The 9,144-nt window shown below is 45.0% G+C and overlaps 1 long non-coding RNA gene across 1 annotated transcript; it reads right to left on the reverse strand.

Annotated features, from left to right (window-relative positions):
• Positions 1-1,070: 1,070 nt before the first annotated feature.
• Positions 1,071-5,704, reverse strand: LOC115459698. Its single transcript, XR_003940323.1, has 2 exons — positions 5,646-5,704; positions 1,071-1,144 (listed from the first exon to the last, which is right to left on the reverse strand). It is a non-coding gene; the product is annotated as an uncharacterized LOC115459698 (long non-coding RNA).
• Positions 5,705-9,144: the final 3,440 nt, after the last annotated feature.

Here is a 9,144-nt window from a genome sequence, read left to right on the forward strand (position 1 = left end):
CGATTGGTTCCTACCGTCACCTGACCGAGAGGGACGGGGAAAGCGGGAACAGAAGTAAGAAGTGAGTCGGAGACCCTTGGAAGAGGGGCAACTGGTAAGAGGACCTGAGAAATCCAGCAAGGCTCAGGGGAGCCAGAGACTTTGTATGATACCAACCTCGTGACCTGCATCCTGGTGCAAATACCTGTGGCAGAGATATTGGCTCTGATAACCAAAGGAGAGACGGGGACCTACTTCGTTGCTAATAAAGACCTGCACTACATAAGACACAGACAGCTAAAATAGCGTCTGGGGAGATTCTGCTACGGTCTTATCTGAAGCCGTCATCACGACAGCGTGGTAAGATCACAGTGATATATTTCCTGGTCTGGGGTTAGGCAGTGGTTTTATCTAAGTACGACTGGTTTATGTCAGCTCTTGGTCAGGGAAAGCAGCTAATGTGTATTTTGCATAAGATGTGATAAGTTTCATAAGGATTATTAGGTTATCATTTGTACTGTTCTAATCATTACCGTACTTAGTCTCAGGATAATCAGAGTGTAGTTTAGACAATATATTTTGGTAGTGCTCATATCAGTAAGGGATATTTTTATTGCATAAGCTAGCGCAGAGTATTTCTATTTTCTTATCCATAATAAAGCTAATATATATATCTATCAGCTGTGTCTTTCTTTTTCACTCTACACACCAAAACACCTGGAGAGGTGCCAGAAGCAAGATTCCTGTATCTCACCCTAGACAGAGCTAGTGAGTCTGTTAGGCAGACTTATGCATCAGGGAATCTTGGTATAAGTAATCTGTGGGTACCTGTTGCCCTAGGTATTATTTATCTCACCCCACAACACAAGGTCACAGAATCTACAGTTCAGAGAGGCCTAAGAATCTACATTTAATTTAGAAATAGTAAGAATGATTAACCCTATGTTAGCAAAACATTTTTTTTACAAACCACTTGGGTACATCCCAGGTGTCTGGATTAGGAGCTGCCATGGGATTTGAACCTGGACTTTCTGGTTCCCAGACCACTGCTCCAAACATTAAACTCCTCCTCTGCTCCCCTATTCACTTACATCTACAACCAATGAAGGAGAATCTTGAGTAGCTCCAGCTCTATCCTCTCCACGGACAGGTTGTGCATTGGTAACTAGATGATAAAGAGGTAAAATAAACCGTCAATTAATGGATTAATATTTAAATACTTAAAAAAAACATTTATATGCCGCCTGTCTACCTTCCAAGTGGCTTACAGAAAGAAATAAATGATTTAGACACACAAACCAAACATATTCAGAACATATACTGAAAGCCAGTTCAAAAGACATAGGGGTCGATATTCAGCATGAGGAGGGCTCCGACCCTGTAAAATCACACAGACTGGGTCCAGCGCTGATATTCGGAGGCACTGAACTGGAGAGTGTTGCTGGAATATCACCAGAGACTACGTGGCACTGTCTGGTTAGAGACGGAGCCGGGAGTTATTTGAGGAGCGCTGATATTCAGTGCTGTTGAATGAATAATTCTGCAGGAAGCTGGGCTTGTCCCTTGACAAAAGCATTTTTTATACTGAAATGCTAGAATCGGGATCAGCTGACTGAGCTCAGATAAGTGCACGATTTACATTGGAAAGACTTTATTTGTATTATATTTTCTTTTTGTTGATTTTTTTTCAAGAATAACTGATTTAAGGGGGTAAAATATGAAACAACGCTTTTGACACTTTTGTTATCAAAAGCGTCTTGAATAGAGGTTGACTGAATTTCAGTTTTGCTTTTGGCACCGAAACCGGCCTGAAATCCAAGCTGGAGTTTAGGTCGAAAATGCAAGTGGGTTGCCTCCGCCACTACCTACTCCACCCTGCAGAGACCAGGTCCCAACACCCTGTCCTCCCACAGACGAGCGGGACCCATTGATCCAGCCCCACCCCACCACAACTACTGAAAGGCCCACCGCAGGCCTACCTTTAACTGTCCTGGTGACAGTCTCAGGCAGGAACTCTGGGCAGCCATTTTTATGGAGGAACCAGCATGGGCAGCAGTGACTGTTATAGTTCTTGCCCCAAAGAGACCACTAGACCATCAGGGCAGGGCCTTCAAGTGGTGGGGGAGGGTGTGGCTCAGCAGCACTCGCTTTCTTCCAGCAGGGGAGGGCTAAGAGGGGCGGGTGGCCGGCCTGGCCTGTTCGGACCAAGTCTCTGCAGGCGGTGGAGGTGCCGTTTTCATTTTCGGCCGAAACCAATCAGGAAAGTTTGGCTGCTGGTTTGGATTTGCTCAAAAATGAGAATTCAGGTTTCATTTGGCCTCTAGTTCTGAAATAAGACCCCTTTAACATTCTGTGTATTTGCTTTAAAGTTTATGATAACATTTTTTGTTTGCAGATGAAAGTTGATATTGTGTTTAATTATAAGGGGTTTAAGTGGTTTTTGGATCACCTCTGTGTTTAGATGGTCACTAGTTGTTTTTTACACTACGTTTGATAAAATGTACATTTTCTTACTTGCAAATACCTGCACCCAGTTGCATGTCCTTTGGAGCAGGTATAAATGTGTCTCTCCTTTCTTTTAGGGTAATTTTTTGTATGCATGTAGCTATATATGTTATCTTTATAAGACAGATATAAAAGATGCACCCAGTGCCCTGTTATACTGTTACCCTCTTGGGGTCTGATCTTGTAACAGGGATCTATGGAAAAAGCCCAAAAGGTGCATATTTTAAGCCTATTTTGTAAAGGTAACGTGGAGGGGCATAAGCGAACAGCGCTGGCCATCTCCGGGGCCGGCACCGTAAGTGTGCGGAGCCAACCATATTTTCGAAAAAGATGGCCGGCCATCATTTTTTTCACTAATACGGTTGGGACCAGCCAAATGTCAGAGATCGCCGGGTTTGAGATGGCCGGCATCAGTTTTCGGCCATAATGGAAAATAATGCCGGCGATCTCAACCCAGCCAAATCCAAGGCATTTGGTCGTGGGAGGAGCCAGCATTTGTAGTGCACTGGCGCTCCTCACATGCCAGGACACCAACCGGGCACCCTGGAGGGCACTTCTAAAAATTAAAAAATAAAAATACAGTGGGGGAAATAAGTATTTGATCCCTTGCTGATTTTGTAAGTTTGCCCACTGACAAAGACATGAGCAGCCCATAATTGAAGGGTAGGTTATTGGTAACAGTGAGAGATAGCACATCACAAATTAAATCCGGAAAATCACATTGTGGAAAGTATATGAATTTATTTGCATTCTGCAGAGGGAAATAAGTATTTGATCCCCCACCAACCAGTAAGAGATCTGGCCCCTACAGACCAGGTAGATGCTCCAAATCAACTCGTTACCTGCATGACAGACAGCTGTCGGCAATGGTCACCTGTATGAAAGACACCTGTCCACAGACTCAGTGAATCAGTCAGACTCTAACCTCTACAAAATGGCCAAGAGCAAGGAGCTGTCTAAGGATGTCAGGGACAAGATCATACACCTGCACAAGGCTGGAATGGGCTACAAAACCATCAGTAAGACGCTGGGCGAGAAGGAGACAACTGTTGGTGCCATAGTAAGAAAATGGAAGAAGTACAAAATGACTGTCAATCGACAAAGATCTGGGGCTCCACGCAAAATCTCACCTCGTGGGGTATCCTTGATCATGAGGAAGGTTAGAAATCAGCCTACAACTACAAGGGGGGAACTTGTCAATGATCTCAAGGCAGCTGGGACCACTGTCACCACGAAAACCATTGGTAACACATTACGACATAACGGATTGCAATCCTGCAGTGCCCGCAAGGTCCCCCTGCTCCGGAAGGCACATGTGACGGCCCGGCTGAAGTTTGCCAGTGAACACCTGGATGATGCCGAGAGTGATTGGGAGAAGGTGCTGTGGTCAGATGAGACAAAAATTGAGCTCTTTGGCATGAACTCAACTCGCCGTGTTTGGAGGAAGAGAAATGCTGCCTATGACCCAAAGAACACCGTCCCCACTGTCAAGCATGGAGGTGGAAAAGTTATGTTTTGGGGGTGTTTCTCTGCTAAGGGCACAGGACTACTTCACCGCATCAATGGGAGAATGGATGGGGCCATGTACCGTACAATTCTGAGTGACAACCTCCTTCCCTCCGCCAGGGCCTTAAAAATGGGTCGTGGCTGGGTCTTCCAGCACGACAATGACCCAAAACATACAGCCAAGGCAACAAAGGAGTGGCTCAGGAAGAAGCACATTAGGGTCATGGAGTGGCCTAGCCAGTCACCAGACCTTAATCCCATTGAAAACTTATGGAGGGAGCTGAAGCTGCGAGTTGCCAAGCGACAGCCCAGAACTCTTAATGATTTAGAGATGATCTGCAAAGAGGAGTGGACCAAAATTCCTCCTGACATGTGTGCAAACCTCATCATCAACTACAGAAGACGTCTGACCGCTGTGCTTGCCAACAAGGGTTTTGCCACCAAGTATTAGGTCTTGTTTGCCAGAGGGATCAAATACTTATTTCCCTCTGCAGAATGCAAATAAATTCATATACTTTCCACAATGTGATTTTCCGGATTTAATTTGTGATGTGCTATCTCTCACTGTTACCAATAACCTACCCTTCAATTATGGGCTGCTCATGTCTTTGTCAGTGGGCAAACTTACAAAATCAGCAAGGGATCAAATACTTATTTCCCCCACTGTAGCTCCCAGGTGCATAGGTCCCTTCCCTTCATTGTTTAGCCCCTCAAATCCCCCCCCCCCCCCAAAACCCACTCCCCACAACTATACACCATTACCATAGCCCTAAGGGGTGAAGAGGGGCATTTACATGTGGGTACAGTGGGTTTTGGAGGGCTCCCATTTATCACCACAAGTCTAACAGGTAGGGGGGGATGGACCTGGGTCCACCTGTCTGAAGTGCACTGCACCCACTAAAAACTGCTCCAGGGACTTGCATACTGCTATCAGGGAGCTGGGTATGACATTTGAGGCTGGTATAGAGGCCAGAAAAAAATGTGTTTTAATTTTTGTTTTGGGTGGGAGGGGGTTGGTGACCACTGGGGGAGTAAGGGGAGGTGGTCCCCGATTCCTTCCGGTGGTCATCTGGTCAGTTGGGGCTCCTTTTTGATGCTTGGTTGTGAAAAAAAGGGACCAAGTAAAGCCTACGAAATGCTCGTCAAGCCTGGCTTTTTTTTTTTCATTATCGGGCGAAGCCAGCCATCTCGTGAGCAGGCCCCCGTCCCGCCCCCTTCCTGCCTTCACTACCCTACCGACATGTGCCCTTGATGTTTCGCAGGCTCCGTGACGGAAAGCATTTGGTGCTGGCCAAAATCGGCTTTCGATTATATCGATTTGGCCGGGTTCAGGAGATCGCCGGCCATCTCCCGATTTGTTTCGGAAGATGGCCGGCGATCACTTTCGAAAATAAGCTGGATAGAGACCTCCATTTAGATAATAGGCTTCCAGAATCAGCTTTGATAATGTGTAACACACTTTTACACGTGTTGTGGTAAATTGCGGATGTAATTTAGATTTGGAAAGGTTATCTATCTCTGTGCCGACTTTAATACACGGAATAAAATGTGAAGCTGAGAAGGTTCTGACTTGATCTTCAGAGGAGTGAAGGAGCTGTGAATCTTCAGAGTTTAGTAAATATGGAGCTTTCTGTAATCATTTAAAGGTTACTTACCATGATAGCAGCAGCTCAGAGCCACCACCAGGAAGGCAACTGCGACCTTCATGGCTACAATGCGCAAAGGAGTATAGGTAGAGAACTCTGTACTCAGAGTCACATACATAGTGTGAGTATCCCTCCCTCTCTGGCCAGGATTTCAGCTGACAGCTCACCTCGTACTCTCATCTATGAGATCTTGGGAACTGTCCAGGTAACAAACCTTGTGCAGATTTCAGTATCATACACCTGATTATGCCTTTCTTTGAGAAAAGGACACAGTGATGCTTGTTTGCGATTAAGTGAAGGAAGGATATGTATGTAAGTCACATCGTCCATTTGCCCTGAGGTATACATGAGATAGATGAGCAGAACTAGAAATTCTCCATGGTTGATCCAAGATTAGCAGCAGAGATGCCAAGAGTGGCCCATCCCAAACAGTGAGATTTACTAGCACAGAATAATACTGTAATTAGGCCTCAACGGTCACAAATGCCCTATGTGTGTAATTGCTGGAAAAACTGCAACTTCCGTGCATAAGACTTGTTATTGCGATTCTATAAGGTCGTGTAGAAGTGCAAAGATTAAATTAAAAACCCATAAAATGCTTGTTGAAATAAAAAGATAGACACGGGCAAGGTGCCAGTTACATGCAATGTGTGCTGCAATAAATTGTCTACAGTCGACTGAAATCTGCTGATTTGTCTCTGATTAGCTTGGTCTATTTCCCACTCCTTTGTTTTTGCTACTGTTTCCTCATGGGATCTCAGTGTTCCTCCATCTCGGCGGTCTCTCACTGATGCTGCAATAACCCACCAGGTCAATAGGTATGGCGTGGCTATGGGGAGCCTTGGTCCCCACTTTGGGCTCAGTCCCCCTCCAGAACTGGAGGCAACTTCACCAAAGAGAGAGAAGGTTCAGGTATCAAATGTGAAGGGCTGGGGTATCCCTGCTAGCAGAGGCAAGATTTTTAGTTTTAAACATTTTTATTGAACAATAATAAAATATTACAAACAGATTTTATAGCTTTTGTTCGTTTTCTTTTATTCCCCCCTCCCCTAGTACCCACCCCCCCCCCCCCCCCCCCCAGCCCTCTTTTACAAAATCAGTATCCAATCTACATAGCCAAAAACATGCCTTGACAATTTTCACTTCAGGTCCAGATATTGAGTACCTTAATGAGGGATTCCTGGTTGTATACTTTCCCCCAACCGTCCCTATCATTCTCCCTTAGCATTAAGTAGATTGAGTTTATGATTTATAACATACTATGTTTTACCGTGTGGCTACCTCTTATCAACAAAGAATTTACATTTCTTCAGTGAATCATCTTCCCCCCCCCCCCCCGCCTCCCCTCCTCCCTCCCCCAGTCTCACTCTTGCCAGTACCCTCCAGACCTTTACCTTAGCTACAGCACCTTAAGTATTAAGTTCCTACTCCTAGGTGTCAAAGAATCCATGTATCCGCCACAGATCTTCAGAAATTTAATACGTTTTTTGGGGCCACTTCTGGCTTCTTTTGCCTCCCACATCACCAGTTGGTGGATCAGATTCCGCCAGTGCCAAAATTCAGGTCCTGTTTCTGTAGTCCAGTATAGCAGAATGCATTTCTTCGCCAGCAGTGTCAGTTTACCAAATCGTATATTGCCCCTTGATATCATTCCTCTACCTGATCCTGGGAGGTTCAACAGCAACTGCTCTGGTGTGCATGCTACCCGTTGTCCCATAATTGTAGTCAAATACTGGGCAATTTTCCCCCAGAATGCTTTAAGTTTCCTACAACTCCAAAATCCATGATAAAAGGTATTTTCTGCTCCCCCACACCTCCTACAAAGCGCCGATTGGGTCCCCCCGAGCCTCGCCAGCTGTGCTTGAGTCATGTAAGCTCTATGAATGAATCGGAATGCGCATTCCCTATATTGTGCTCCATTTAACAATCTGGGAATCCTCTGCACTTCCTTAGTAATGTCCCATGTTACTAGGTTGACTCCAAGATCCTTTTCCCAGCGTTCTTTTAGATGGGTCAGATCTTTTGGTGGCCTTCCTTCCCACAGGGCCCTATAAATTCCTGAAATGGAGGGATTTGTTTCTGAGATTTTTTCAAAAAACTGTTTGATCTTAGCTCCTAATTTCTGTGAAAGTCTTTCTTTGTTCATAGATTTAACAAAGTGTTTTAATTGACAATAGGCGTATGTGTCTCCCCATTGCAGTTCGTCTGCCCTCACCAGCTGTTCTAATGTCCGAATCCCCCCTGTTTCCCCAATAATGTCCTCTAAAGTTATCAGTCCCCTCTCTTCCCAGCGGAGAAAAACTGCATTATCCCTGCCTGCCTCAAATAGTGGATTCCCCCTTATCGGTAGTAATTCTGTTCCTCCATCCCCTATACCTAATCTTTTACCCATAAATTTCCATGCTTTCCTCAGAGGACCCAGCAGCAGGCTGTTTCGGTATCCTACGGGTACTTGCATTCTCTCTATTTGTACCAAAGCTTGTGGACGCATTGGGGCGAACAGGGCTTCTTCCAATTCGAGAGGTGTAGAATAGGTGGTATCAAAAATCCAGTCTTTGACATATCTTAACAGGCACGCCATATTGTATTGCTCTAGATCTGGCAGTCCCAGCCCCCCTTGTTGCCAACCCCCCACCATCCATTGGGACTTCATCTTTGCTTTCTTGTTTGCCCAACAAAATTTCACTACCATTCTATTAAACACACGAAGGTCTTTACGTAATAAGCAAATGGGAATTGTTTGCAAGACATAAAGCCACCTGGGGAGAATAATCATTCAAATTAAGCATATTCTCCCTATTAAAGGCAGTTGTAATAATTTCCAACTCTCTAACTGTTGTTTAGTCTTGTTCAGTAAGATTTGAACATTAGTTCCATAAAGGTCCTCAGTTTTGGGTGTCAACATAATTCCTAGATATCTGAATTTACCCTCCGCCCACCTGAGGGGAAAGTGTCCCTGCCCTAGCTCATTTTTGTTGATGTTCCTGCCCAGCGCCTCTGATTTCTCTAGATTTAACTTGAACCCAGCGTAATCACCAAACTCCTGAAATATTTCCAATAGTGCATTCAGTGACTCCGCTGGGCTTGTAAGTATTACCAGCAGGTCATCTGCAAACGCGCCCAATTTAAACTCCTGTTTATTGATCTTTACTCCTCTCACTGTCGGCATGGAGTATATGTCTCTGATCAGAGGGTCCAAGTATATAGCAAACAATAGTGGCGATAGTGGACACCCCTGCCGGGTGCCTCTCCCTATCGCAAACTCTGCAGAAATACCCTCATTTACCATAATTCGTGCCGTGGGGTCTAGGTATAATGTTTTGATCGCTCTTTCAAACCACCCATAGGCTCTAAGGGTTTCAAACAAATATTCCCATTTTACGCGATCAAAAGCTTTCTCTGCGTCAAAACTTATCATTAATGTGGGTTCTGCTCTCGTGCCCGTAAATGCTCACAAAACCGTGCGTTCTGAGCTAAGTAGCTAGGAAATACCCATTGTCTATTTTTC

Source organism: Microcaecilia unicolor, unplaced genomic scaffold (assembly GCF_901765095.1).
Source record: "Microcaecilia unicolor unplaced genomic scaffold, aMicUni1.1, whole genome shotgun sequence".
In the NCBI taxonomy this organism is placed as follows: Eukaryota; Metazoa; Chordata; class Amphibia; order Gymnophiona; family Siphonopidae; genus Microcaecilia; species Microcaecilia unicolor.